Below are 17,383 nucleotides of genomic sequence, written 5' to 3' on the forward strand. Positions count from 1 at the left end.
ACCAAGTGTTTAACAAATTGGCCCATAACTTCACCTAACAACAACATAGACCTACTGTAGGACCCATAACTATAACATAGACCTACTGTAGGACCCATAACTTCACCTAACAATAACATAGACCTAGGACTATAAATAATTTAATATTTCAGGTGAAACATGGAAACTAAAATGTCTTTGTCATGACATTTCATCACCAGATCATTTTGTCAATAATCCCATTATGCTACTCTTTAATGTGTTTTCATTCTAAATGTCCTGAATAAAGGAAAATAGCTCTGTGTGTTGTACAATAGCCTATCCATCAAGGAACAGTTCTCTACACATTATGAGCTAAGTATCTCTGTGTCCAAACAGACTAACGAGACCCTACTGTAAATCAAGTAGACAATAACACATTAAACATCAATTTGTTAGGGATGTTGGATCCAACATGGAGCACGGCATAACTGTCTTTACCAGAGTAATGAATTAAGAAACACTTTGGTTGTTGTTGCATGTCGTGATGTTTGTCATGTGACTGCCATTCAGAAAATGATTTCCTGGATCAGCTGATGATAGTTGAACATGTGACTGTAACTAAACAGCTACAGTATTATGTGTAATTACTGAAGAACCGCGTTAATGACAGTATTCATTTGGGTGTTGTCAATCAAGTTAAGGTGACTCTCGGTTACTTTCTGAAATGATTTAGGATTTCTGTGCCTGTAAATTATTTTCCCAGCGTAATGTAAGGAGCCACTAAATGTTACATAGTTCGAGTGCATTTTTTTAACTTAGAAATTGCACTGTTGGTTAGAGCCTGTAAGTCAGCATTTCACTGTAACACCTGTTGTATTTGCCGCACGTGACAAATACATTTTGATTTGATAGAAGTAGGACTAGTCTACCTGTCCTGCGCGCAAATGTTGGTCTATAAATGTGCCCATTTGGGGATGTCTGATAGTATTTCAAACTCACTCTGAGGCCCCAGAATATTTTATACAATGTTGCAAGCTTGCTATCTCCTTTCTGCTGACCCAGTTGATACAATGTTTCAAGTTCGTTGCAGACAGGCCATGTGCAGCCAATGTGATTTATATGATATTTATTTTTAATCAGGATATTTTCTACCTGCAGAATGCAATGTTAACATTTTGGGGCGTTATGTAGGTTATTTCAAACTTAGCAATGGCAATAAAAATGTTTATTTATAATTTTCATTTTAAATAGAATGTAGATTAACCACAGAGAATGATGTTGAGATACAAAGACTATTATAGTAAACTGTTCCAGTAAAATGTGAATATGAAAATCCTAACTGGCACCAGATCATTAGAAATGGTCAGATAAATTGCCACCAAATGGAAAAGGTTGCTGACTGCTGGTGTAGCCTATTACCAGAAACTATAGGAGCATAACGACTGCTGGTGTAGCCTATTACCAGAAACTATAGGAGCATAACGACTGCTGGTGTAGCCTATTACCAGAAACTATAGGAGCATAACGACTGCTGGTGTAGCCTATTACCATCAACTATAGGAGCATAACGACTGCTGGTGTAGCCTATTACCAGAAACTATAGGAGCATAACAACTGCTGGTGTAGCCTATTACCAGAAACTATAGGAGCATAACAACTGCTGGTGTAGCCTATTACCAGAAACTATAGGAGCATAACGACTGCTGGTGTAGCCTATTACCAGAAACTATAGGAGCATAACGACTGCTGGTGTAGGCTATTACCAGAAACTATAGGAGCATAACGACTGCTGGTGTAGCCTATTACCAGAAACTATAGGAGCATAACGACTGCTGGTGTAGCCTATTACCAGAAACTATAGGAGCATAACGACTGCTGGTGTAGCCTATTACCAGAAACTATAGGAGCATAACGACTGCTGGTGTAGCCTATTACCAGAAACTATAGGAGCATAACATCAGAATTTACGAAGGCCAGCCGCAGAGGGAGGAGAAGGCTCAGGAAGAGTTTTTTCTGGTGGTTAGGCTATCTTGTTTCAGAGGGGCGTCATCAATAGCCCATAATGACAAAGGGAAAACAGGGAGAAAAAAAACAGAAATACCTTATTTAAGTATTCGGACCCTTTTCTATGAGACTCGAAATTGCTTTCAGGTGCATCTTGTTTCCTTTAATCATCCTTGAGATGTATCTACAACTTGTTCGAAGTCCACCTGTGGTAAATTCAATTGATTGGATATGATTTGGAAGGCACACACCTGTCTATATATAGTCCCACAGTTGACAGTGCATGTCAGAGCAAAACCCAAGCCATGAGGTCAAAGGAACTGTCCGTAGAGCTCCAAGACAAGATTGTGTCGAGGCAAAGATCTGGGGAAGGGTACCAAAAAGAATTCTGCAGCATTGAAGGTCCCCAAGAACACAGTGGCCTCCATCGTCCTTAAATGGAATACTCTTCCTAGAGCTGGTCACCCAGCCAAACTGAGCGATTGGGGGAGAAGGGCCTTGGTCAGGGAGGTGACCAAAAACCAGAGCTCCAGAGTTCCTCTGTGGAGATGGGAGAACCTTCCAGAAGGACAACCATTTTTGCAGTACTCCACCAATCAGACATTTATGGTAGAGTGGCCAGATGGAAACCACTCCTCAGTAAAAGGCACATGACAGCCTACTTGGAGTTTGACAAAAGGCACCTTAAGGACTCTAAGACCATGAGAAACAAGATTCTCTGGCTTGATGAAACCAAGATTTAACTCTTTGGCCTGAATGCCAAGAGTCACGTCTGGAGGAAACCTGGCACGATCCCTACAGTGAAGCATGGTGGTGGTGGCAGCATCATGCTGTGAGGATGTTTTTCAGCAGCAGGGACTGGGAGACTAGTCAGGATCCAGGGAAATATTAACAGAGCAAAGTGCAGAGAGATCCTTGATGAAAGACCTGCTCCAGAGTGCTCAGGACCTCAGACTGGGGAAAAGGTTCACCGTCCAACAGGACAACGACCTTAAGCACACAGCCAAGACAACACAGGAGTGGCTTCGGGACAAGTCTCTGAATGTCCTTGAGTGGCCCAGCCAGAGCCCAGACTTGAGCCCGATCTAACATCTCTGGAGAGACCTGAAAATAGCTGTGCAGTGATGTTCCCCATCCAACCTGACAGAGCTAGAGAGAATCTGCAGAGAAGGATGGGAGAAACTCCCCAAATGCAGGTGTGTCAAATAAATTAGCTAAATGAAAGGGGGAAAAAATAATTTAATCCGTTTTTGAATAAGGCTTTAACGTAACAAAATGTGGAAAAAGTCAAGGGGTCTGAATACTTTCGGAATGCACTGTATACAGCAGCAGCTCTCCCATAAGCATTCCTGTCTTTTCTGTAGATGTTATATCCCTGTATTGCTACTGCTGTATCAAAGGAATTATCTCAGTGCATTCCAAATTCAATAGGCAGGCAAGTAAACAAAAACTTTTCAAATAAAAACTATTCCCAGAAAATGTCAACGCGTAAATAACACCCATACAAGAGACTGTCGACCAATCGCGTTCACATTGTCATGCTGTGACACGCCAAAGCTAATTCTCACGAAAATCCCGTTTTAAAGTCAGGGTATGAGTCGCGAAACATGCCTATTTTCCTTGAAAGTACGGAAAGTCACGATTGCAAAGCTATACGATATTACAGAGAACTAGTTAATTATCTCACATCTCTGAAAATATTTGTAATGTTGTGCTTCTTGTTCACAGAGGGTAATTCATGCCAATGTTATTTTCTTTAATATGTTAATACAAATCGAAAGGAGTTTCCAATATCCTCATTTCTTAAAGTATTTCTGGTGATAGCAAGTGATAGTGATACACAAGCTAGGTCTATTTGAAACATTGCCATCCCATGGCAGCATTTACCAGCCACCAGGTTCAGAAGATTTAAAACCACATAAAAAATATTTAAAACCCAATTCTATTTTTGCCCAAAGTTAAGATATAAATTATTCAAACTGAACATAATTCATGCTGGTTATTATTTTAGGCTATTTTAGTTTTGGAGTCAAAGATAGTTTTGATTTTTTTTAAACAGGTTTGTTGTTTTATTTCAGTTTACTAAATAGTTTCCCCCTAATTACTTTTTCTATAATAAGCATGGAGGTTTCCCCTATCAACCAGTCATAGGTACTGGTGACAAAGCGCCTCGTAACCTAGCTGGGAATGGGACAGACGGAACCCTTCTGTGGTAACAGACAGGGGCGATTTGTAATCAAATCTAATTCCCAGGAATGGGGTTCATATGAACCACAGAGACTGTGTGTGGGATAATAACATGGCCAAGTCCAACCCTGCTTGTTCCCTCGACTCTGCTACCAACCACCAATCTCCAACAGGGCCCTTAACCTGTATCACTAGACACCTCATAGTGAGCTACAGGTAGGAATCAGCAATGAATCCCAATAATGAGACATCTCTGGGGAGGGGTGTCAGCAACATTAAAAAATATATATATATATTTTATGACAAACCGTTTTTTACAAATCCGTCAAGACACCAACTTAGACTTTACCGTGAAATGCTTTACTTACAAGCCCTTAACCAACAGTGCAGTTCAAGAAGAAGAAAATATTTACCAAGTAGACTAAAATAAAAAGTAATAATAAAAAGTAACACAATGAGAATAACAATAACGAGGCTATATACAGGGGGCACCGGTACCGAGTCAGTGTGCAGGGGTACAGGCTAGTTGAGGTAATCTGTACATGAAGGTGGGGGTGTAGTGACTATGCATAGGGATCAAACAACCAGTGAGTAGCAGCAGTGCACAAAAGGGAGGGGGGTGGTGGGGGGGTCAATGTAAATTGTCTGGTGGCATTTTTATGAATTGTTCAGCAGTCTTATGGCTTGGGGGTAAAAGCTGTTGAGGAGGTTTTTGGCCCTAGACTCGGCGCTCCGGTACTGCTTGCCGTGCGGTAGCAGAGAAAACAGTCTATGACTTGGGTGACTGGAGTCTCTGACAAGTTTGTGGGCTTTCCTCTGACACTGCCTATTTTATAGGTCCTGGATGGCAGGATGCTTGGCCAGAGTGATGTACTGGGCCGTTCACACTACCCTCTGTAGCACCTTACAGTCAGATGCCGAGCAGTTGCCATAACAGGCTGTGATGCAACCGGTCAGGATGCTCTCGATGGTGCAGCTGTATTACCTTTTGAGGATCTGGGGACCCATGCCAAATCTTTTCAGTCTCCTGAGGGGGAAAAGGTTTTGTTGTGCCCTCTTCACGACTGTCTTGGTATATACCCACGTGGGTGATTGAAAGATGAACTGAGGTCCACACTCCAGTCTAGTTGATGGTGGTAATGCACCTTAAAGTTGGTTGCCAAGCGCCATATAAAGTCCAAAGAAGAAAAACAAGCCTGAAGGAAGGAGAAATGACGAGAAACGAATTTGGTTACCGTTTGGGGCGTCGCGACTGGTTACCTATTTTGATGTGATATGAAAGTATTGTATGAAATTATTTTGATGTGATATTTAAGTATTGTGTGAAATGATGTTGATGTGACATGAAAGTACAGCGATTTATGTTTCTAGAAACGTATCGCAATTGAGAATCGAGTCACATTTAGATGGAATATTTGGCTATTTTGTCTGCCAGAGACAGTCTACCTCTGAAAATAACATACAGTCCTTGGACCTTGAGGAGTAACGGGGGCAGCAATCAGCAGTAGAAACAATAACAAAGCGTACTCCCTGCCCGTTTCAGTAAAAAGCTGAGGGATGGGGCTGGAGAAATGCAACCATCCATGATATCAACATTCTAGTTTTAACCATGTTTTGAGGATATACAGTGTTTGTTTATATTTAGTGACAAACATTGGAGTAAAAAAAGTTTATATTTTGGGTTCTGATGGGGTACGACAGTTGAACTAAGCTCATGAGGCATTTATAAGTGATTTCTTCAAGAAACAATGGGTACATATCATTAATTTATAAGTCCCAAAATGGATGTAACAACTACCGATTGCCCCTTTAAGAGAACATCTTGGGCTAATCTAATAGGAGATATTGAGGACTACAGTATTTCAGGCATTGTCATTGGATGCATTTGATCAATTGTTAACGTTTTGTTGATGGTCCACTCTTGATGTTCTACACATTACAGTGTAGCTTCAGCCATTCCTACAGAACAACAATAAAGTGTAGAACCCCTTTACTGCATATTGGTTCAACGACTGCAGAGACGGTACTTACTGGTGTTCAACAGAACTCTAACCTCATCTTCTTCCTCCAATGTGACAGTCTTCTCCTCCTCCTCCTCTTTCACTCCAAAAACTGCATCCTCCTCTTTCTCTGCCTCTTCTTTTACTGTAACATCCTCCTCCTCTTTCACTCTGATCGCGTTTTCCTCTTTCACTGAAACGTCTTTCTCTTCTTCTTTCACGGTAACAGCCTTACCCTCAACTTCTTTTTGTATTGTAACATATTTCTCTTCCTCCTCCTCTTTCACAAGAGCTTCTTTCTCCGTCCAGCAGATCTCCTCTTCTTTAGTGAACTCATGGTCGGGGATGTTAGCTAGCTAGCATTAGCGACTACCCTAGTTCTAAGATAACTTAGCAAACCAGCTAGCTGACAAACAACGTAAATATATAATTTAATGGGCCAACAAGTACATACCACCGAATTGTGTTTAATACACAGCTACTACTATACACCAAACCAGTGTAAAGAGCGTGAATGATGTAGCTATGTTTGCTAGAAAGCTACCGAGGTGTCTGACTAGCTGTTGTTGTTGAAGGAGCGTCCCGTCCACTAGATTATACGTCACACTGGCAGCATCGCCTGAACCTAAAAGACGCACATCGCCATCTGCTGACTGGAGTGGGCAACGCAGTTGAGGAACCAAACGTTTATTTTTCATTTATTTCATAAAAGGTTAATATTATATTAAGTCGTTCAAAGAGAAGCATGTGTTGATTGATTCGTTTTTAATGAGTGATCATTTAAAACAAACTTTACACCCACTACAGATTTGCATTGAACCATACTTCTGACATGGATCATTTTGACCCCAGAGACATATCTTTTATCATAGCCAAAATGTGGCTTATTCAATTCTATTACATTTTTCAAGACTTTGTCAATCAACAACCCACATTGATCACAGCCAAAATGTTTCTCTCAGGTGTACTTTCAGTGCATCTGGTCTTGAGTAACTCTTCCCACAACAGTGGTGAGCTTTCTCTCCTGTGTGTACTCGCTGGTGTATTTTAGGTTCCGATGAAGATTTGCAGAAAGATTTCTTCCCTGTGGGTCTCTGCTGGTGTTTCTTGAGGTGTTCTGATCTGAAGAGACTCTTCTCTGCCTCATCAGCTTCATGATGTTGTTGAGGCTCCCCAGAGGATCCAAGATAGTCCCGTCTCTCTCCTGTGTGAACAACAAAGTCAGACAGATGGTTAAAGGCCCACAACAGCAGAAATCCATTGCTTATTTGAAGTAAAAGGTGATGCCCAGAGCATACCCATGAAGTTGTACAACAATTGACGTCTGTTAAATTATTTGACAATTAAGACAGTCAAGTTAGCAACAAGTAATGTCTTGTTTTCACATTAGTGGTAGCTAGAAATAAGTTATTCAAGTTGTTGAAATCCTAAGCAGTGTGCCAGATGACTTTTGGTCTCCAATATAGGCCCCTTTCTGTGTTCAATAAAATCGCGGCATGAGGGCAATGCACACACAATTTGATTGCAGAAACACCTCCCTACTAATGAGGAAACCGCTAGTTATGGATGTAGTATATCTGGTAATGAGGAAACCACTAGTTATGGATGTAGTATATCTGGTAATGAGGAAACCACTAGTTATGGATGTAGTATATCTGGTAATGAGGAAACCACTAGTTATGGATGTAGTATATCTGGTAATGAGGAAACCACTAGTTATGGATGTAGTATATCTGGTAATGAGGAAACCACTAGTTACGGATGTAGTATATCTGGTAATGAGGAAACCACTAGTTACAGATGTAGTATATCTGGTAATGAAGAAACCACTAGTTACGGATGTAGTATACCTGGTAATGAGGAAACCACTAGTTACGGATGTAGTATATCTGCTAATGAGGAAACCGCTAGTTATGGATGTAGTATATCTGGTAATGAGGAAACCACTAGTTATGGATGTAGTATATCTGCTAATGAGGAAACCACTAGTTATGGATGTAATATATCTGCCTGGAGCAAAAATGGTGAGCAAAGATTTTAGTTTTCCACAACATATTCTGAATATTACAGCGCACTATCATCGCAAGATCAGGAGTGCTACTCAAGGAAACTCACATTAAGCTCTGTGTCTATTCACTAATTCACCACCGTGGGGGAAAACTCAGGGGAGTTCTCATAGGCTGACAGCAAAATTAGCTTCCATTTCCAGGTTGCTTATGAGTGCATTTCACACAACTTTTGGATTATAATTGTAAGGCTCGCTTGAATCTCCTGCTTAATATAATGTCTGTGTTATTGTCGCATATCAACTGATTTATACTTTAAAAAACACTTCAACCAGTAAAATGCTCTATGGCTAGCTTTGCCATCAGCCTGACAATGAGGGTTTGTACACAAAGTGTTTAACAAATTGGCCCATAACTTCACCAAACAATAACATAGACCTACTGTAGGACCCATAACTTCACCAAACAATAACATAGACCTACTGTAGGACCCATAACTTCACCTAACAATAACAGACCTGCTGTAGGACCCATACCTTCACCTAACAACAATATAGACCTAGGACTATAAATCATTTAATATTTCAGGTGAAACATGCAAACTAAAATGTCTATGTCATGACATTTCATAACCTTATCACTAGATAATTTTGTGAATAATCCCACTAGGCTACTCTGTAATGAGTTGTCATTCTAAATGTCCTGAATAAAGGAAAATATCTCTGTGTGTTGTACAATAGCCTATGCATCAAGGAACAGTTCTCTACACATTATGAGCTAAGTATCTCAAACAGACTAATGAGACCCTATTGTAAATGAAGCAGACAATAACGCATTATAAACATCAATTTGTTAGGGATGTTGGATCCAACGTGGAGCACGGCATAACTGTCTTTACCAGAGTAATGAATGAAGAAGCACTTTGGTTGTTGTTGCGTGTCGTGATGTTTGTCACGTGACTGTCATTCAGAAAATGATTTCCTGGATCAGCTGATTATAGTTGAACATGGGACTAACTAAACAGCTTCAGTATTAAGTGTAATTATTGAAGAATGAATTAATGACAGTATCCATTTGGTTGTTGTCAATAAAGTTAAGGTGACTCTCGGTTAGAACCACTGGATTTAGCAAACCCCTACAGATACTAAATGAAACAGCCCATGGCAGACCACCCAGACCTGACCTCTTCAAGAAGCGTCAGTTTTGTCAATTTATTCATTGTCTTTTGTTTGAAACACTCCTGTCAATGTTGGGTAAGGACGCACACCTGATTACGCATATAACAGTAGGACTAGTCTACCTGGCCTGTGTGCAAATGTAGGCCTATAAATGTGCCCATTTGGGGATGTCTGATAGTATTTCTGATTGTCTTAATGCACCACCACTAATGAGTTGTGGAGCTTCTCAAAGTATGTTTTCCTCACCTCAAACAGCAAGTAAAAAAAGTCTAATCAAAATCAATTGCGAATGACAATAGTTCCTCAAAGTCATTTTCTTAAAATATTGCCAGCTCTCGTCCTTTCGATAACAACTCGGCATGAAAGGGAAAAATGCAATCCTCTGATCCAGTCGAAATGTCATAAAATACCCGTTTACTTCTAATCCCTTGAACAAATAGCCTACAGCTGTGTCTGTCCCAAACTCTCTGGCAGGAAATTGAAGGCCCAGAATATTTTATACAATGTTGCAAGCTTGCTATCTGGAGTGTTGGGCCAACCCAGTTGATAGTTGATACAATGTTTCAAGTTCGTTGTAGACAGGCTATGTGCAGCAAATGTGATTTATAGGAAATTTATGTTTAAATCGGGATATTTTCTACCTGCAGGCTGCAATGTTTTTATTTGTTGGCTTTATGTAGGTTATTTTTACATAGTTGGCAATGGCAATAAAAGTTACTTTTAGATTTGTATAATTTTCATTTAGATTTAGATAGAATGTAGATGAATCACAGAGAATGACTTTGAGATAATATTATAATTTAAATGAAACTGTTCCACAAAAATGTGCAAATGAAAATCATAACTGGCACACAGATTGGTAGAAATGGTAAGATAAATTGGCACTCTGACTGAAAGAACATGACTGGATCCCTCTAGTCATTTGTGTGTCTTATTTATTTAATCGAACAGCATGCTTAAAGCATCAGACAAGTTCAGTACATTTAGATTTTATAAAAACACATGGGGCGATTGGTAGAAAGAACAGATGACTCTTGGTTGACCAAGATTTATTTTAGCTGGGGACAGCACTAGAACATGATTTTGGGGCTCCCGAGTGGCGCAGTCTAAGACACTGCATCTCAGTGCTTGAGGCGTCACTACAGACACCCTGGTTCAAATCTAGGCTGTAGCACAACCGGCCGTGATTGGGAGTCCCATAGGGCGGCGCGCAATTGGCACAGCGTCGTCCAGGGTAGGCAGTCATTGTAAATAAGAATTTGTTCAACTGACTTGCCTAGTTAAATAAAGGTAACATTTAAATAAATAAAGTGTTTTATGACCAACCGTTTTCTACAAATCCGTCAAGGGACCAACTTTGAGAAGGTTTTAAAACAAAGGTTTCAAACCAATTCATGAATGTAATTGAATCTAGGTATGTTTCGCCTTTAACGTAATGGCATGAAAAGAATTGGCTGAAAATTATACAAATTATACAAATTATCAACAGCTCTAATAATTTGCCCCCCACAGGAAATCTACACGGGCAGTTATAGAATATACTATATATCCTAGAAACCTGCTTTAAACTATCATTATGACATCATGGATGAATTGTAGAATATACTATATAGCCTAGAAACCTGGTAAAACTATCATTATGACATCATGGATGAATTCTAGAATATACTATATATCCTAGAAACCTGGTTAAACTATCATTATGACATCATGGATGAATTCTAGAATATACTATATAGCCTAGAAACCTGGTTAAACTATCATTATAACATCATGGATGAATTCTAGAATATACTATATATCCTAGAAACCTGGTTAAACTATCATTATGACAATATGGATGGCCAGTATTTGTATTCAAAGTGTAGTGAATTCAGGGGGTAGCCCTGAGCTGAACTCAAACCTGGGTCCAGTGACTGTCAAGTCAACACCCTATAACTGTTACGCCAAGTCTCTGGGCAGCCATTTTGTTGCTGTTTAAAAAAAACACAAATTAATCAATCATCCAATCTGCAGTTAAAACACTGTTGGTAATAAGATGGTGGATGGGTCTGGAGAAATGTAACTAGTCTCAAATGCATAGACAGACCTATGGATGCAAGGACTGACCATCCATGATATCAACATTATAGTTTTAACCATGTTGAGGCTATACAGTGTTGGTTTACATTGTTTCTAAACATTGGAGTAAAAAAAGCTTATTTGGGGTTCTGATGGGGTACAACAGTTGAACTAAGCTCATGAGGCATGTGTTATATTCTTCAAGAATCAATGGCTATAAATAAATAATTTAGAAGTCTAAATATGGATGTAGCTATTGCAGATTTCCCCTTTAACACCAAACATCAGTTCAACAACTGCAGAGTTTGTGCCTCTGTATTTAAGACAGTACTTGTGTTAATCAGGGAACGGTTTCTCAAAACCATCTTATGGCTAAGTTCACCGTTAGAACCATTGGATGCCTTAAGATGCGTTTGGGAAACCGGGCCCAGATATCCAGTTTCCTCCTCTTCTTCGACCTCCCTTTTGGATGTGACAGTCATCTCCCCCTCTGACTTTTTTACTCCAAAAACTGCATCCTCCTCTTTCACTCTGAACGCGTCTACCTCTTCTTTCACTGAAACGTCTTTCTCTTCTTCTTTCACAGTAACAGCCTCACCCTCCACTTGTTTTTGTATCGAAACAGTCTCCTCTTCCACGACAGCTTCTTTCTCCATCCAGCTGACCTCTTCTTTAGCAGGAGGAGAGTAGTGTCATGACGTTGGCCTGTGGGTAAGGTTTATGACCCCCCCCCCATAAATACCTTTCTCCCTTCCCCTCTCTGACCCTACTGAAGGACTTGAATAGCCTGTGTTAAATATAGAGAGTCTGGGAACATCAAACAAATGGGGAAAAGGAACCATATTTTGGTAATAAAACCAGTTGGAAATATGCTTGGGAACGTAATGAGTATGTATGTCAGTTCAGTTGTCATCTGAGACATTATGACTGATGACAGGACGACATAAACTGTACCTGAGAAAGTATACACCCTCTAGTTATCAGAGTAACATGGAATTGTTATGCAATTGAAATGTTTGATATTGAAATTGTTTGTTAGGAGATTAAATGTAATTTTAGCTTCCAAATGAGAGAATTGGGTTTTCATAAGGAAAGTGCCCTGGTTGATCAGTGGCCCACCCCTGTGAAGAGACAGGGGTTATAAACGATGAAACACATCCTTCCCCCTCTCCACTATATAAGCCTTTGACGAAAAGATAACCACGTTGGTTCCAGTACGTGAGGTCTGCAGCCTCTACGTTAGAAGGACACACATGTCAAGTACAGAACTAAGCCAACCTCGGCGTGAGCTTTGGTGGCGAATGGTATGAACTTTGAGCTTATTCACTACAGAAGTGATACTTCCTAGCCGTTGAGTTAGCAGCGGCCGCTGTAGACGTGGGCTAGGAAAGGACAGACGACGGATCCAGTCTAACAGACGGACGAAGATACCACCACGTATCCAATTTACCACCAGAGACATTCTTCCGAGGACAGGAAGATCTGTTGGCCAACCCGGCCAGCATCTACGACCAATCCACCGAAGCGCAGCTCAGAGTAAATATTTACTGCATTTACCTTTTCCAAATGGGCGGTAATTTAGAATGCATAAGATAATGTATTTACGATAGCATAGCTGCTGTTTCTTCGTTCCTAAGTCTTCCCGCTCTTTCATTCAAGCCCAACCCCCTTTCCTTTGTGTAACCAGCTTTCATACAGGTTCCGTCCACCAGGACGTTTTCTGTATGACATCATTTGTATTCTGTGTATATGTAATTCTGTGTGATTAGTTTAGGTATTTAGTAAATAAATAATTAAACCCAATTTGGTATTGCTGATTCAACTTGTTAGCCAGGGTTTGTGAAGATAGCCAAGAATTTACAACTTTCATTATGAGACTGAAAATAAGATAAGGGTTAATATTGACTGCTATCGATGTAAAATATTACTAAGTATTTTAAGAGTTTATTCGGAAGATAACGGCTCTATAAACGTTCTTCCGTGGTGCCCCGACTTTCTAGTTAATTACATTTACATGATTAGCTTAATCAGGTAATATTAATTACAGAGAAAGGATTTTATAGGTTAGCATGTCATATCACTTAATCCGGCATAGCCAAAGACACGACAGTAGTTTCGTGGCCGCATGGTCGGGGATGTTAGCTGACTAGGCTAATGCTAACTTAACCAGTCCGCTAGTTGACTAATAACAACAATACAGTAAATATGAAATTAAATCTGATAACTAACTAGACGACAGAAGTGGGTTTAAAACACAGTTGCTAATATACACTAAAGCGTCTAAAGTGCTTTATTGGTTCGGCTATTTTGTCTAGCAAGCTACCGAGGTGGCTGATTAAGTGTTCCTGCTGTTGAGAGAAGCGTTCCGTCTACTAGATTATACGTCACACCAACAGCATCGCCTTAAATTCCCAGACCGCCATCTGTTGACTGGAGTGGGTGACGCAGTTGAGTAAAATGTTTATTTAATTTTCAGACAAAAAGTTAAAGTGTAGGAAGCATGAGTTTTTACTGTGTAACAACACAGTGTGGGTAAAGACTTAGTAACTTAGTTGTAGCCACGATCTGGTTACCTATAAGTACAAACAGTTATGTTTTTGCGTTATTACATATTTCTTAACTTATTTCCGGATATCTTCTAAACTACCCACAATGCACTATGTGCTACAGAGTTTGTATGCTAGCTCGGTATTTAGCTCAAGCTTGCAAAAGTTAGCCACACCTCATGCTTTCATATACTGTGTGGTTGTGATATCTAGTGGGAACGCATTAGCACGGTAGGCTCTGGTGCCTTGTTGCCAGTAGGGATGTTACTTTTGATACCGGAGCTACGAGGCCTGCGTCCAAATCGCTAAGCAGTAAACTTCAAAGCAGTGTACCGATGCCTGTATACTTTATCAGCAGCACGTCATCAATGACGTCTGAAGCTTAATTTCATCAAACAACCACCTGATTGGTTTGATATTGGGCTTGTTTGACACTGCAGGCGACTGCCGACTGACTGATCTACAAATCACCTTACATCATAAATAACTACTCATTATTATTTAGAAATCAGTCTAGCAGTCACCATTTACCCACAATGCAGCATGGATTTGATGCTCTCGAACACGGCCAGTGGTTTAGTAGATGACATAAAGTCTACACTGCTACGGTGTGGGATTTCATCTATAATAATGACATAAAGACTATGCTGCTACGGTGTGGGATGTCATCTATAATAATGACATAAAGGCTATGCTGCTACGGTGTGGGATACCATCTATAAAAATGACATAAAGGCTATGCTGCTACGGTGTGGGATGTGTTAGGGTTGAACTGGCTATTTGTATGCATAACTTATATAATATACTGGGGAAGCTATGCTACAATGTTAAGTAAATGAACTGCGGATAAATCAACTGCTGAGGACAGGAAGTGCGTCACTAGGCTGGGACCAGCCTGCACGCCGACTTTAGGAGGAGCAAGTTTAAACCACGCGAAGATGGCGGCGAGTGCAGACGAGATTTCAGCTTGCTCCGAGTAACCTTAACTTTTATCCCTCTCAAACTTACTTAAATGTAACGGAACTTGGCTTACAGTAAACACAATAGAGAACAACGTTTAATTGACCGATAATTTGATTCAAAACTTTGAGAAATGGAAGGAAAAAATGTGCGAAAGAGCAAAGGGAGGAGAAGGCAGTTGCTAGCTGAGCACTCATACACTGGAGAAAAACCACCACCTGACTCCTCAGGAGAAGAAATGGATTCTGGACATTCGGTTGATTCTGAAAATGCAGTCAATAGTCCTGCACCCAAAAAGACACATAAAGAATTGTCCTTGCGCGAACTACAGATCAACATAATCGATGCTGTAAACGAAAGAGCCGATGGTCTGGAGAAAATGATACGCGAAAACACATCAAAAATAGTTGAACTCGAGACCTCTCTGAATCATGCATACAAGAGTATCGAAGAGCTTAAACTTGAACACTGCTACGTCTGAGAAATGCACTGCTCAGGAGAAGACCATCGCAGACATGCAAGAGCGCTTATCGGAAGCAGAGCGATACCAGAGAAGGTGGGGGCTACGGATTTACAGTGTTGCCGAGGACCAGGATGAGAATGTGAAGCGCTTAGTAAGAAACATCTGTAACCGTGTGGCACCGGACTTCCCTGAAGGATATATGGATATGGCTGTGGATGTCGCTCATCGTATTGGGAAGAAACAAGATGCCATCGTCAGCCGCTCGATCATCATCCAGTTTGCTTTTTGCACAGCGAGAGATGAAGTTTGGAAGAAGGCAAAGGAAAGCACCTTTCTGAAAGAGATAAAACTTAGATTCGGTGAGGACTTGACTGCAGCAGACAAAGCAGCAAAGGCAAAATTGTGGCCTCTTGTACAACAGGCCCGAAATCAAGGAAAGGGTGGATACTACAGGGGAATCAGAGCCTTTTTCGCCAACGGAAAATAAATACGACCGGGGTGATTTGTTCTGTCGGTAGGTTTACAAGGTAGTTCCTTCCCCACTGCAAACTGAACGTTCTACTTTTGAAACATGGTGTTACTATTTTACAAGTTAAGACTTCTGTTAATACATATATTAAGCAACTTTTTATAGAGAGGGTAAAGTTGAGATTGCATAGGATTTTTCTTTCTATTCTATAGATATGGACTTGAAGTTTATGTCAATCAATGCCAGGGGGATACGATACCTGTTGAAGAGAAAATACTTTTTTTTGTTTTGTAAGGACTGCAACGCAGATCTTGTATTCGTTCAAGAAACACATTCATGCAAAGAGGACTATAATTATTGGAAAAATCAGTGGGGCAGTGACATTTTTTTGGTCCACGGGACAAATCATTCAGCTGGGGTTGCAATTTTAGCACACAATTTCAAAGGGAAATTTTTGTTTACTCAAATGGACTCCAATGGACATTGGCTAGTAGCGGTCATCAACCACAGACAGATTGTTTGTGTTGTGTAATGTATATGGATACTGTTCTAGTCCTCCAAATAACTTACTTCTAGAGGAAATTGAAGAAATTCTTAAAAGTCTTCTGAGAAAATATCCATCCAGTCAGATAATAGTTGGTGGAGATTTTAATATGGTTTATTCTAATGAGACTGATAGATTGCCTCATAGGCCTAACATTGGTGTGAACAAGTTGGTGAATTTCTGCCAAAGCCTGGACTTAATTGACATATGGAGAGTAAAAAACCCTGGAGAGATACAATACACATGGAGTAATAGAGATCGTTCCTTACAATCAAGAATTGATTTGTGGGTGATAACCTCTAGTCTTGAGCCCAACACTGTAGAGGTAAAAATACTGCCTGCAGTCCTGACGGATCATAAAGTCATATGGTTGACTGTAAGAATATGCAGTAATGATGGTAAGAAATACTCTGGTGGTTACTGGAAATTAAATAACTCATTGTTATTGCATGATGATTTAAAAAATGTGATTAAGAATCTAATTTCTGTTTACTGGAGTTTAGCTACATCTAATGCAGAATATGGGAAATATTGGGAACTGCTGAAATTTAAAATCCGCTCAGCCTGTATTACTTATGGAAAACGGCTTGCTTTAAGAAGGAGATGTGAGGTAGCTGAACTTTCTAAAACAATTGCCGATATCACAGAGATTGAGCATCTTGATCTTAATGAGAAAGCTAAATTGAATGATTTACAGAATCAACTAGATACATTGTATGAGGAAAAGGCTAGAGGAGCTTTCATAAGATCTAGAAAACAATGGCTTGAAAAAGGCGAAAAGAACAGTAGATACTTTTTTAATTTGGAAAAGAGGAGAGGGGAACTCAACACACTTCGGAAACTTAAGATTAATGGGGTTACCACTGAGGATAGAGAGTTGTTATCAGACTTTACCACTAAGTATTATGAGAATCTTTACTCCTTAGATAACAATTTGAGTGACTCTCAGGATCTCCTTGATTCTATAGAGAATGTTAATTCGGTTAGTGAAGAATTCAATCAGT

The 17,383-nt window shown here is 40.0% G+C and overlaps 1 pseudogene across 1 annotated transcript in view; it reads right to left on the minus strand.

Annotated features, from left to right (window-relative positions):
* LOC145863946 (uncharacterized) overlaps positions 1-9,377 on the minus strand; it is a 43,245-nt pseudogene extending 33,868 nt beyond the window's left edge. Inside the window, exons 1-2 of the transcript XR_014382505.1 lie at positions 9,342-9,377; positions 6,184-6,508 (exon numbers count right to left, since the gene is read on the minus strand). The product of XR_014382505.1 is annotated as an uncharacterized LOC145863946 (transcript). The remainder of the gene's footprint in view (positions 1-6,183; positions 6,509-9,341) is intronic.
* Positions 9,378-17,383: the final 8,006 nt, after the last annotated feature.

This window comes from Salmo salar, chromosome 02 (genome assembly GCF_965601325.2).
Source record: "Salmo salar chromosome 02, fSalSal1, whole genome shotgun sequence".
Lineage (NCBI taxonomy): Eukaryota > Metazoa > Chordata > Actinopteri > Salmoniformes > Salmonidae > Salmo > Salmo salar.